Source organism: Impatiens glandulifera, chromosome 7, assembly GCF_907164915.1.
Source record: "Impatiens glandulifera chromosome 7, dImpGla2.1, whole genome shotgun sequence".
NCBI lineage: Eukaryota > Viridiplantae > Streptophyta > Magnoliopsida > Ericales > Balsaminaceae > Impatiens > Impatiens glandulifera.
In genome coordinates this window covers 3,004,494-3,018,782 of record NC_061868.1, presented here as the reverse complement: position 1 = coordinate 3,018,782, position 14,289 = coordinate 3,004,494, and positions in this window count along the sequence as shown.

Below are 14,289 nucleotides of genomic sequence, written 5' to 3'. Positions count from 1 at the left end.
AAATAAAAAAAATAAACTTAGGTCCTGTTTGTTTCCTAATTTTAACAAACCACCTTAAAATGATGATTCTAACATTCAAACCACATTCAAACTTCCCCAAATTTTCCCAAAAACTCCAAAATATTATTTTCTTCAAAAATAATTTTTCTCGGAATTTTTAGGGCCCGTTTGGAAAAATGTCTATCTTTGTAGTGTCATATTGGGGGGTTCTATAACTCCGAAAATTCCAAACTCGATTCCTGTGAGCTTTTAATAATATTTTTGACTATCATATGAAACTTTTTTAGGAATTTCGGGAATTATTTTTGAAAATGACTCATTTTAATGTGTTGTGTTCGGAGTTCTCTTTAACTCTGAAAATTTTAAACTAGGAAACACTCAGGACCTTAAGTTAATCCACTCTCTTCTCTCCTTTGAGCAAAAGAATAAAATTCTAGTCCTCCAATCGAATTGTTATTCTCCTCATCTATCCTCATTTGATCTGTCTCGGGAATTCCGATTCTCGTTTTTCGTTGCCAAAGTTGCTCTATGCCTTGCAATGCTCTTCGATGCTTTTCAATGCTTCGATGCTTTTCAATGCTTCGATGCTTTTCAATGCTTCAATGCTTTTCAATGCTTCAATGCTTTTCAATACTTTATCCTTGTCAGATACCCCATGAATAGGACTAGCCCCTTGCAAAATGATCAAGATTTCTCACACAAGCAAAAGAGTTCTGAACTCAGAACGAAAACGTAATAATCTTTCAAACACCATATGGCCAATTACTTAGGAGTAGAGACTGTCTGTAAAGACAGGCGTATAGGACATAGCGCCGTAGGCCCTTTCCTAATACGTAACCAAACACCGAACTCTTAAAATGAATCTCTGATTTTTCTTTTCTTTAGTTTCTTTGGGAAGTAAACTAAAGTGGCGACTCTCAAGTCAATTAGATCGATACATTTGCGAGTGTATCGATTTAAAACCTGTACGGGCCAATTCAATTCGAAAAAAGGGAGCGCATGCCAATTAAATAAAAAAAAGGGGCACACGCGCCAGAAAATCAGAAGTGAACGAAACGAACGCGTACAAATATAAGTACCTAAATATTGGAAATAATTCCAACAATCTCCCACTTGAGCATATATATATTTCTTTCAATTGTATATTATAACTTTAAGAGCTCAAAACATTGTTACCATTTACAAATACATCTATATCAATCTCGTCCATCAATTATATCAGCATAAGATTAAAATGAATTTTGTTGCATTAGTTCATAACTAAACCTTCAATAGTCACATATGTCAATAGAATTAAATGATATAGGTCAAACATGGATGTGTAATGTGGATTACATGTAATGTTTTCTTTAACATGTCTAATATCAATTGGTCATCCTTGATCCTTATATAGATCCATCTAATAACCTATAATATTGACTTCTTTAAAATTGAATCTTTAATATTTAATGTGCACTTAAATTTCAAATTATATCTATAAAACATTACAATACAAACTCTTACTAAAATTGTATATCATCTAAATATGCAATACCCATATAAATAATATATTCATAAGAGACCCCGGATAACAACTTTTTAGAGAATGGATTCGTAGTTTAGAGTTTGTCCAAATATGCTCAATAAATAAATAAATATTCCAAATTATTTATTTTCTAAATAGTTCTACTTAGCCGAATTCACACACTTAGGTTATTCCCATAAGCGACCACATCAAGTAAGAAATTCAAATCAAGAATGTGCCACACCAGGTTGTATTTCTCTGTCTCCTTTGTATTTAATTATTTGAGTTTGCAAAGGCGGTGCCTATTTGTTCAAACTTAGACACATGTTTTACTAGCGAGACTCTTTTCTCCAAACTCCATCTAAGAGGGGTATTCTATTGATACTCCATCTTTACACTCAAATAATAAAAATAAATCTTCCTGGTCTAGTATGATGATCATACATGATTGCTGAACCGGGAGAAGAAAACAGAAGCACCATTTCAAAATCAGCTCGACTTGCCCTTTTGAACTTGGTCCAAACATTGATTTTTCATAATACTCAAGATTCAATTGAACCAATACCTTCAAATCGATTAGTTAGGAAAATCATGAAGTATAATATTGTTATTTGATAAAATGTACAGCATATCTACTTTAATGCTCGATTTTGTGTCTAAATGCCATTTTTAATAAAAAGTCAGAGCTTGGGAGACCTGATACGTTCATATTAACCGATTTGAAAAATTATGAATTTTGATTATAATATTGCTATTCGAAAAAGCAAAAGACAAAAACCGAGTCAAATCAGGTCGTTCTAGTTGATCAACTTGAGTCAACATAGTTCAACCGCGCTAAAACTATTTAAAATGTGGAGATGCCGTCATTGTGACGTCAGCGGACACTTCATTTTAACAATGCCCAAAAATATATTTTCTTTACTTTGGGCATGAACGCCTAAAGAGAACAACATTCAACTCCAACTTCAAAAAATCATTCTAACTTCTACACTTGATGGTTTTAGATGATCTCGAATATTTTGGAAAGCACGAAGAGATCTTTACAAAGTTTGTTCAACCCGATCTTAGATTTAAGCTTTTTATCACTAGGAATCGTCGATGGAAGATGAAGTGTCTAAAAAGGATCAATCCTGACACACCTTCAGTTATATTTCAATATCTTGAGCCATAGGGCCTCAAATATGGACTTCTACCTAGATCCGGTCATGAGTTTTAGGCTGTCCCAGCCCCCCCAAAAAAATGTGAATTTGTTTTGGTTGCCCTATGTCTAGTTTAAAAATTGATAAAAAAAATTGTTTTTTTTTGTGAGATTTGAACCTATAATCAAATAAATATTTTAAGTTTTTATCTTGAAACACTATGTTACAACATTTTATGTTTATAATAACAATAAATTTTAACTAAATATCCTTCTATTTTAATAAATGAGATTCTCTTGGAAGTGGGCTGCCCTAGACCGAGGGCTTGCTAGGCTTACCCTAGGGTCAACCCTACTTATATCCATGGTTAGAAAGCTAAGACACATACCATTCGAATGAGACCGGTCTCGATCCCCCATTTGACATTTTAGACAGTTTACACATCCATACAAGTCGATGCAGGTGCACTAGTTTCATTCCTGGAGTGAACTGAAGCTATGTACAACTTTAAAAATTCATATAGCTTGCTCTACTCAACCAATTTGAGCAGGTGATCTATCTACAAATAGAAATTTCTTTGAGTTAACTTTCTATTAACACCAAATAACACTCATGGTTCGACATGTAGCCCACGCTAAGTAGCCCGCAAGCTAAACCGTCAAATTTAGGTCCACTAACATTCTATCGGGAATTGTTTGGACTTGCGATCTGATTCGAACTTTTTTGATAAAGACAAAAGTTGTAGATAACTCAATTACCTTTCCAACACATTCAAAATCAACATAAATAGTGGTCTGAGTGGAAATTTATATCCTTCAAAGTCTCAGTTGGAACAAAGTTGCTGAAACCGAAAGTCAAAAGAAGGGAACATTGAAAGTTCATAACTTTCTCCATACTCTATCATTTGAGCTGATATAAATTGGAGAATAAATATAAGAAGGTTATTCACAATAATAACTCAGTAAATCACCAAAAATAGGCCAGTTCAACCCACTGAGTTAATTGCTGGTCAAAAAGTTAAAAGTCCATAACTACTGATGACTTTGGGGTATTTAAATGCATTACTCCTCACATTTGAAGCAGCTAACTGGGCCTTTAATCATTTGATAAAAATTAGGTACACATCTAAAGATAGAACTTGAATAGAGAGCAAATCAATCAATTGAAGAACACCTAAAAGGCGACTCTGATGAGAACTTCAGCTTCTCCAACGAACTCTAGTCCAACAACTACTTTCTTCTCCTACTTCTGTTACAGGTAGAATTCGCTAACTCCACATCGTTTAATACCTGTACATTGACGTTTATTCATTTTATATTTCATATAATTGCAATTGTTTGATTATGCATTTGATAATTATTTGAATTGTATGATTGCTTGGTGAAATCTAGCTAATATAGTCTCTAGGATAGATTGAGTTTAGTTTAGGAAGAGGTTAGGTCAAGACTAACCTCGATCCTTAGCCTCTATCTGCATCATCGGAATCTTCAAAACTCGGTCACTAGAGAGGGAAGTACTGAGCCATGCTCCACGCGAGCTCCATATTGTTTCCAGGTCTCAACGATGGTTTCTTCGAAGCTCTTAGATGCAAGGAAGACCACATCAAAGGATAATGTGAAGACACCTTGACAAGAAGAAAAAATCGCAGATGGAAATCTCATGTCGAAATCTAGATCCGCATGGATCCTTTTTCCAACTTCTCTTCTCAACCTTCCTGTGAACAATAACATCTATTAACAACGCTCATTGCCTATGCAAGCTTTTGAAGAGACAAACTCCATATTCCAAGACGGTGAGGCGAGGTTGATCGTTTACTAGATTGACAAAAATTACTGAAGGCATGCCTTATCCATTTATATAAAATCCAAAACAGGCTATTGACTGACTTCCCGAAAACCATTTCGATGTCTTCCAACATCCAAATTTGACAATTCCAAGTTCCGAGATGAAGCATAGATCATGATCTATTATTTATAAAAATTCCAGATCCAAACTTGAACGTTTGATTCTTAAATGACATGTCATAAAGTTGGCAGTAAACCATTTTTGGGAAAAAAATACTAAAGCCATGTCTTTTGACTTTCCAAAACTTATTTCAACGTCTTCCAACTTCCAAATTCGATAATTCAAAGTTATGAGATGAAGCATAGATCATGATCTATCATCTATAAAATTCATATCCAAACTCGAACGTTTGATCTTCAAGTGATATGTCACAAAGTATACAGTCAACCATTTTTGGGCAAAAAATACTTAAGTCATGCCTTGGCCATTTTTTCAAAAAAATCCAAAATTTGAATCACAAATTGAATTACAATAGATCTGGAAGCTTACAAATGATTAGAGAACAAGCCATTGATATGTAGAAAGCTTTCTTGATCCCTGAATCGAAGTTTAGCTCGCCGGAGAAGTTATTACAAAAAAACTAGTCGTCGGAGTTTTTGGAAATTCTTCGATTTAGGCTGTAATATTTGATGATTGTTTGATGATTTGGAAGAGGAACGCCACTCAATTAAGTCGGTTATTGAAGTCAGACTTCGACTTCTATTTTGCTTATAAAATCTTATCCCCTGAATTCTGTTTCATCTTCGACAACCTTACTAGGGTGTAGGTTTTGACTATTGATCCTAGTGGAATTGAAGGCGAGGAAGAGACGTGCACGTTGGTGAAAGAATGGAGGGATAAGGTTGAGTAATGTCGGAGATAAATCTTCTGGAAGATCGTCGGCGTCGAGCGCGGCCTCCGAATTTTGCAAAGAAGAAGAACAAAATGACGTTGTTTTGTTTAAACAAATCGCGTTGTTGTGTTCCGTTGGCATTACGTTGGCACTAGAGCGTCTGAGCTAACGGATTTGCGCCCCCTTTAGTTGTTCCGGTGTGGACCCAAGCGCGTGCGTGTTTGACTACAACCGGTTGTGTGACGCTTTTCTGGGCGCTGAATGAAAATTCAGCGGTGATTCGATGGTCTTGAATCTTGCTGCAAATTTTAAATATAATTTTTATTCACAAGATTATTAGTTTATATTTTTTTTTATAAACGAGTTATTTGAAATCGAATTTTTAACCATTTCTTTCGTTTTTCTTTATCAAAATAATACACAAAAATATTTTGATAACATAATAAAAATTATATTTATTTATTTTATTTTTTTGGGTATTTTGGGGGTATTTATTTAATTGTTTTAAGCCATAAATTATACATAATTTATGTTTAAAATTATAATTAAATAATTTCAACACCTTTTGGGTAAAATAAATACAATATTTTAACCTCAAATTATTTTTGAATTTTTATTTAATTATTCTAATTAGGGTTTAATTATTACAATAGTTAATCCAATTTGATTTTCAATCTCTTTTGGTTATTTTGAATTTAAAAAATTCAAAATATTATTAAAAATTAATAATGTTATTATAAATTGGGGTACGCTATATTTTCATGCTTACAATAGTCAAGCATCAAGACCATGTCTAGAAATCAAGTTAGACATTCAAAATTTATGAAAACATTTTTTTCAAACTCAAAATCACGTTAGGATGGAGTAGATGGATTTCTGAACTCACAATTGAATACATAGAGTGATTTAGGACATATCTAAACAAACTAGAAGATTTGAGGCTCGTTCTAATGTGAACATACGTGCACATCTCAACGAAGAAGATGACCAGAGTAAGGATGTTCAACCGGACGGTTAATACCGATTTTGCCTTAATGGTATCGGTTTTATCGGTTCTGGTTCTACCTGTTTTGGTCGGTTTCGATCGATTAACCGGGTTTAACCAGGAATCGATAATTCGATTTTTTAAATTAAGTAATAAATTTATGAAATGTTTTTTTTTTAAATTATTGTTTGCATTTTCCTATTATACTATTTTCCATCCTTTCTTGTTTCTATTATAATATATTTTATTGATATATTTAGGAATATGTTATAATATATAATTTTATTGTAACAATATAATATATTTTATAGCTATTTTGTTAGATTTTTATATATTGTTTGAGAAAGTTTAAATTCATTATGTCGATTAGTCTTTGACCAACCAAGTATAGACGTATATGATTGAATCTCCTTTTCAACCGATAGAACATGAGGTGGAATCGATAACTTATAATAATATAATGGTTATCTGAATAAATTATTTAAATTTATTTTTAATTTATTTTTATAAAATTTTATATAAATTATAATGTTTTTTAAAAATAATTCTATAAAAATTATAATTTAAAATTTAAAAATAAAAAAGATTTATAGATTATTAAATATTTATTATTTATAAAATAACTAATACAAATTATTAAATATAAAAATATATAATTAAATTATTATTGGTTTACCGGTTAAATAGTTAAAAAAATAGGTAAACCGAAAATTGAACCGTTTAACCGGTAAAAAACCGGTTGACCGGAACTGCTAGAACCGATTAAACAATAATCCATTAAAATGGAACCGGTTATCTATCGGTTCGGTTGGGTTGGGTTACCGGTTTTCTGGTTTTTTTGCACAGCCTTAGACTAGAGTGTTTTATTTCTTTTAAATTCTCTCAATCATGATCACAGTAAGCTAGAATTAATCTTAATCGATGAATCATCCTAGGAATCTGTCAGTGACCTCAAATCGACATTAATACTACTCGGTAACTCTAGCCAAAGAATAAGCATTTATTTACCAAATCTGCACAATTTTTTTCAACAATCAACCATTCTTCATTACAATTATGATTTAGCCTCATGAATAACTTTTAAATTGATTATATGATCATTGTTGATCATCTTCTTCAAGTGATCCACAATTTTTGGAATAAGTTCAAAATTAGGGGAATCCTATTAATGTTGAATTACGTTGTTAGGATCCAATATAAAGTTTCTATATCATTTCCTAGATAATGCTAGAACAAGCAAATCAAGAAATTATCCGAAAACTAGACAATTATGAATCTAAAAGATTAAGAATGAAATTCAATTGGTAACTTCAATTATAGTTAGAATTGTGGCTCACAGACAAATTTCTTAAAAGCTTTATGATTGCTTTCTATCAACTTAGACCGAAGCTTTGAGCTCTCTAGTAGAGTTTCGAAATTTTCCGATAAACTCTTTAATTGCAGGTTTTTCAGATCTCGTTTTAACATCTCTCATTTTCTAAATCTGGATATCTCTTTTTCTAAATGACCTATGCCAACTATATATACAACTTCTAGCCACTAATTTGATCTATAAATGCCTTTAATGTGATTTTCCCAATTTTGCCCCTATTTGTTGCCGTTGTTAATTGACGAGGCTTGGACATTAAGACAAGAAATGAGCAGTGCAATTGTGCTTCGTGCATAATTACGGCCAACTCGGGCTTCGTATCATGTCAAATGGTTTCTCATAGAAGAAGTTGTGTTTTGGCCGTTAGACAACTTCGTGGTGTTCTTTAGGAGTAGACTAAGGAAAATGAAAATCTTCAACTACTTTAGGAGCAAATGGATTCCGATGTTCCGTTAGTGATCAAGGACGTTCCGTCAGCGATTCGCGATCGCCGTTAGATACAATTAGTTTTTCCGTTAATGGAAGCTTGGTCCATCCTCGTCTAGTGAATCATCCTATAAAAGCTGGTGGTCATTGAATGCTCTGGTCTTAGTGTTTCTCTAGGAAAATACTCAGACTAATCAAGAGGAAAATACTCAGACTAATCAAGAGGAAGAAGATAATTGTAAGGTTGATACAGAGAAATCCAAAGTGTAGAGGATTCCAAAGCTGAATTTAAAAGAAATAAAGATAATGATCTAGAAATTTAATTTGAGAACAACAAGGTAAAGACCCCGGAAATCATGAAAAATAATTCTTTCTATTAAATCAGAACACATTTATATAAGAAATAAATCAAAATGAGAATATGCAGTATTCTTCAATCTCTCAGTTATCCCTCTTTCATTACAAGAGAAAGGACAAGGGAAAGAGGAAGACAACCTGTTAATACAACATGTTGATATAGAAATAAAAATACTAAATGAGATAATTAGGATTTGATACAGTTTATAATATTTGTTTATAATCTTTGTTTGTATGTTTGATTGCTACTAATCAGGTTCTTTAGGGTCGTTTGATTTGTTGAGTTATGGAGCCTACACTTATAATAAATTCTACATTGTTAATTATAGTTTATTGGGTTTTCTTTTTGGTTTTGGGCTTGTGCCTGACCAAAGTTATTTAGGTTTATTAGCTGAATATTTACCCTATAAATATGTGATTATTAAGGGTTTACATGGGGAAGATAGAATTCTAGAGAGATAAAGTGTGAGGCAAAAACTCTGTATTCCTTCTTCTTCTTCATAGTAAATCTGGTGGTGGCTGAAGTGGATGTAGCTCAATTTGAGTGAACCACTATAAATCTGTGTGTTCTTGTGTTCTTCTTTCTTGTGTTTTTACAGATTGTTTTCAAGCAGGTCGGATTTGGGAGATACAAATCCTAACAACTGGTATCAGAGCAGCTATGCTAGATCTGAGCATTGGAAATAATGGCAAGTGAGAACAATATAGGACATGGGATTGGAAGATTTGATGGGACAGATTATGCCTTCTAGAGAATGCAGATTGAAGATTATCTCTATGGAAAGAAGTTCCATGTTCCTTTGAGTGAGAAACCAGAGAAGATGGATGAAGCTGAATGAAACTCCTTGATAGACAGATTTTGGGAGTTGTCCGGTTGACGCTAGCCAAGACAGTTGCTCACAATATAGCAAAGGAGAAGACCACCATGGGTCTGATGAAAGCTTTTTTTCTGATATGTATGATAAACCATTTGCTAACAACAATGTACACTTAATGAAAAGACTCTTTTACTTAAGAATGGTTGATGGTACTTCTGTCACTACTCATTTGAATGAATTCAATACAACTGTGAATCAATTGCTATCTGTTGAGATTGATTTTGGGGATGAAGTTAGTACCCTGATTTTGTTAGAATCTCTACCAAATAGCTGGGAACCTATGAGGGCAACAATTAGTAATTCAGTTGGAAATGCTAAACTGAAATTTGTTGAAGTTAGAGATCGTATTTTTGCTGAAGAGGTTCGTAAAATTGATTCTGGTGAAACATTCAAAGGTTCTGCTCTGAATGTGGAAAACAGGGGAAGAGGTAATGATAGAAATTTCACCTGAAGTAAGAGTAGATCTATGTCAAAGAGAAGAAGGAGTCAGTCCAAGTCTGGGAGGACATTTGAGTGCTGGAATTGTGGTAAATAGGGTCATTTAAAGAGGAACTGCAAAGCACCGAAGAAAAATGGTGATGATAAAAATGATGCAGCCAATGTTGTTACAGAATCTGTCACTGATGCATTACTTCTGTCTATTGATAGCCCGATAGATTCATGGGTTTTCGACTTAGGAGCGTCTTTCCACACCACTGCTCACAAAGAATTAATGGAGAATTATGTGGCTGGAAACTATAGGAAAGTTTATCTCGCAGATGGTGAGCCACTAGATATTGTTGGCATTGGTGACATCAAATTGAAGATGGAAAATGGTTCTGTTTGGAAGATTAATAAGGTGAGACACATTCCAGGTTTAATGCGTAATCTGATTTCTGTTACACAACTTGATGAAGAAGGTCACAATTTCAGTTGTGGAAATGGTGTGTGGAAGGTGACTAAAGGAGCAATTGTTGTTGCTCGAGGTCACAAAACTGGAACGTTATACACGACTTCTACTTGCAGAGAAACAGTTGCTGCTATAGTTGATGACTCGAAGAACATTGAGTTGTGGCATTGCAAGTTGGGCCATATGAGTGAAAAAGAGATGAAAATTCTTTTGAAGAATGGACAGATTCAAGAACTGAAGTCTGTTGAACATCAGTTATGCGAAAACTGCATTCTTGGAAAACAGAAACGGGTGAGTTTCTTAAAAATTGGGAAGGAGCTCAAGAAAGAAAGGCTAGAGTTGGTACACACTGATGTGTGGGGACCTGCACCTGTTTCTTCTATTGGCGGATCACAATACTACGTGACATTTATAGATGATTCGACAAGAAGGTATGGGTATATTTTATGAAGCACAAGTTTGAAGTATTTGCTATTTTCAAGAAATGGAAGGCTTTGGTTGAAAATGAAACAAATCAGAAAGTTAAGTGCTTGAGATCCAACAACGGAGGTGAATATATCAATTTAGATTTCAAAGAGTATTGTGATGTGAATGGGATCAGTATGGTGAAGACTGTTCTCCGAACGCCTCAAGAGAATGGAGTAGCTGAACGAATGAATCGAACATTGAACGAGCGTGCTAGAAGCATGAGATTGCATGCAGGGCTGCCTATAACCTTCTGGGCAGAAGCTATTAATACTGCTGCCTATTTGATAAACAGGGGACCCTCTGTTCCTCTTGAATTCAGAATTCCTGAAGAAGCTTGGAGCAATAAAAAGGTAAACCTTTCTTATTTGAAAGTGTTTGGTTATTTATCATATGTTCATATTAATGAATTTGATAGGAGCAAGCTTGATCCAAAGTCTAATAAATGTTTTTTCATTGGTTATGGTGATATCGAGTTTGGTTATCGTTTCTGGGATAATCAAAATCGGAAGATCATTCGTAGCAGAAATGTTATCTTCAATGAATAGGTTCTCTACAAAGATTGTGTTGGGAAGACATCAGATGGTGATTCCAAGTTGGAAGAGACTGGTACAGTCGATTTGAGAGAATTTTCAGCTGAATATATACCGGTTGTCGAAGAAGAACAATGTGTTGTTGAAGATGAAATCGTTGAGAACGTGGCCCTAGAGGTAAATCAGTAAACACCGGTTATACAGTTGAGAAGATCATCAAGGTATCGAAAACCAGTTGAGAGACGGTCTCCATCTCTACACTATATTTTGTTGACATATAGAGGTGAACCTAAATGTTATGAGGAAGAAAAACAGTGTGATGAATCAGTTAAGTGGGAGTCTGCAATGAAGGATTTGGGTGCTGCAAAACAAATCCTTGGGATGAGAATTTTCAGGGATGAAGAAGTTCTTAAGCTTTCACAAGAAGAATATGTGAAGAAAGTTCTTAGCATGTTCAACTTGTATGATGCAAAACCAGTTACTACCCTCTTAGCTAGTCACTTCAGACTATTTAAAGATCAGTCGCCTTCAACAGAGGAGGAGAAAAATTACATGGCCAATGTTCTCTATGCCTCTGCCATTGGTTGTATTATGTATGCGATGGTTTGCACAAGACCAGACATAGCACATGCAGTGGGAGTTGTTAGCAGATTCATGAGTAACCCGGGTAGACAACATTGGGAATTAGTAAAGTGGATACTACGATACTTAAGAGGAGTACGGGTCTCGCTTTGTGTTTTCGAAAGTCTAATATGGGTTTGAAAGGATATGTTGATGCTGACAATGGTGGTGATGTTGATAGTAGGAAGGGTATATTTATACTCTGGGAGGTACTACAATCAGTTGGTTTCAAAATTGCAGAAAATTGTTGCTCTTTCTAGTTGTGAGGTAGAGTATGTTGCTGTGATAAAAGCTGCCAAGGAAATGATGTGGTTACAACCTTTTATGCGAGAATTGGGTCAAGACTGCGAGGGAAGTGTGTTGCGATGCAACAGTCGGAGTGTGTTAGGATCGGGGACGCCCTTGGAGGACCGGGGTGTTTCCGGTTTCAGGAAGGGTGTCCGCTTACACAACACACAACACTTTGGTGATAGTCCGGTTAGAGACTATAGCCGTTCTCAGCACTTCGCAAACTGTCACAGACTCTTGAACCGGGTTCAAGGGCGGAAATGTGTGTTTCAGTCTGAAGCAACGTATGTGACTTAGATGATGGAGTAAGATTGTTTTGGTTAGATTAAGTGAGTAAGCAGTAAATGAAGGAAATAACACGAGACAAGGTTTTTATGGATGTTCGGAGCAAACTCTTCTACGTCACCCCTTCTTCTCAGGTTATGAGAAGGATCTCCACTAACTTTCAACGTTACAACAATTACAATGCCGGTCGAGCCCAACTCGCTACTCGCCGGTTATACCAACTCATTCTTGATGTAATACACAACACAATACACACACAGACAAAGCTTCCGGTTAATGACACAATGGTTTTTGGATCGTAAGATTTTCTTTTATCTCTCTAAGATTTTCGTAACTTGTGTCGCCATTAATGAGGTCGCTTCGTTTTCCTTTTATAGTGAGGACGATCCCAACAGTTACTTTCTTCTCTCACCGTGGGATTGGTCAATCCAGCATCACGCCGGTGTAGGGAGGTTGCTTGCACGTTTCACCTTCCTCAACACTTGGCAAGCATGCAGACACCTCTGAGTATAGGATGACGTAACCGGTTTGCAGATTCGGACACGTGTCAGGCATGCACCTTCCGGTTGTCAACGTTGGATCAATAAATTATCATTGCTTTCCTCGCATGCTTCTGATCGGATCTTATCTTCTTTTATTTCTTCGAGACACGTTTATTTCGTCATATTACGTCATCTCTGCAATTTGTAGTTTCCGGTTGCTTCTTACATAGTATGGTCCGGTTTGAATGTAAACTTTGTCTTTGCTAGCCGGTCTTTTGAGAGAGTAAAAACCGGTTCCTCTGATCTTGACTTGATCACTTGGAACTGGATTTCTTTGAAGTTTTCAACAGCCGGTTTATGAGGCTCCAGCCGGTTTATACAATTTGATCTGTTCGTGCACATAGAAGTTAACAGTTGTTTAGTTTTTCTAGCCGGTCCCAAAAATTAACTTTACTTAATTTTTCTTATCAATTTCTCCCTTTTTGATTATTTAGAATAAATATTCAAAACTTGTAATGTATGGCCGGTTTGAAAATTAACTTACTTAATTTTTCTTATCAATTTCTCCCTTTTTGATTATTTAGAATAAATATTCAAAACTTGTAATGTATGATCGGTTTGAAAAATCTGTTTAACAATTTCTCCCTATTTGATGTTTTTCTGTTTAAGAAAAATTTCAAAACATGTATTGATTTTTCAAAGGATATGTAGAAATTAATAACTTCAAAATATGATAAAAACGACTGAGTTCTAAAACCAAATCAAACATAAATAAATTGTTCTTAAGGAAAGGAAAGGAAACTAAGGTTTGGATGGTCCCCCCTTTTCAATTTCTTTTTCCTTCCGCCTTCTTTTCTCTTCTTCCCTTGCCCTCCATTCTCTGTCTCTTCGTTCAGCATCGAATTGCCAGCCGGCCCATACACTAGAGATGCCGGGAGTTCATTTGCCGAATCCAAAACCGGCACAGGCTGGTTTTGGTGGGCGAGACGTTTGAGCAATAATCGGTCTGAAGCTTAGGTTGCAGTTGAGATTTCGACTGCTTTCTTCTTACGCCGGTTGAGTTCTTCGAGGTCCTCTTCTTCCTCTTCGTCAAGAGGTTCGGCGTTTAGACCGACCGGTTCGATCACTCTTTGACTGTTTCGTTCTGCCCGCTTCATCACCTCCGCAACCGCTTTTCGCTTGTTCTTATTCCTTGTCTTCATAGCGTGTGAGGGTTGAGCCGGTGGGGGTTCTTGGAGAGCTGCCTGTTCTTCCTCTTCGCACTGCTTGGCCAACTCATGATCTTTCTCTTCAGTTTCCTTCCTTAACCGTTCCCTCTCCCTTTCTTCGTCTTGCAGTTTCTTTGCGGTTTCAGCGTCAGAATTGATTTGCTCTTGAGTTTTGCTCACTTG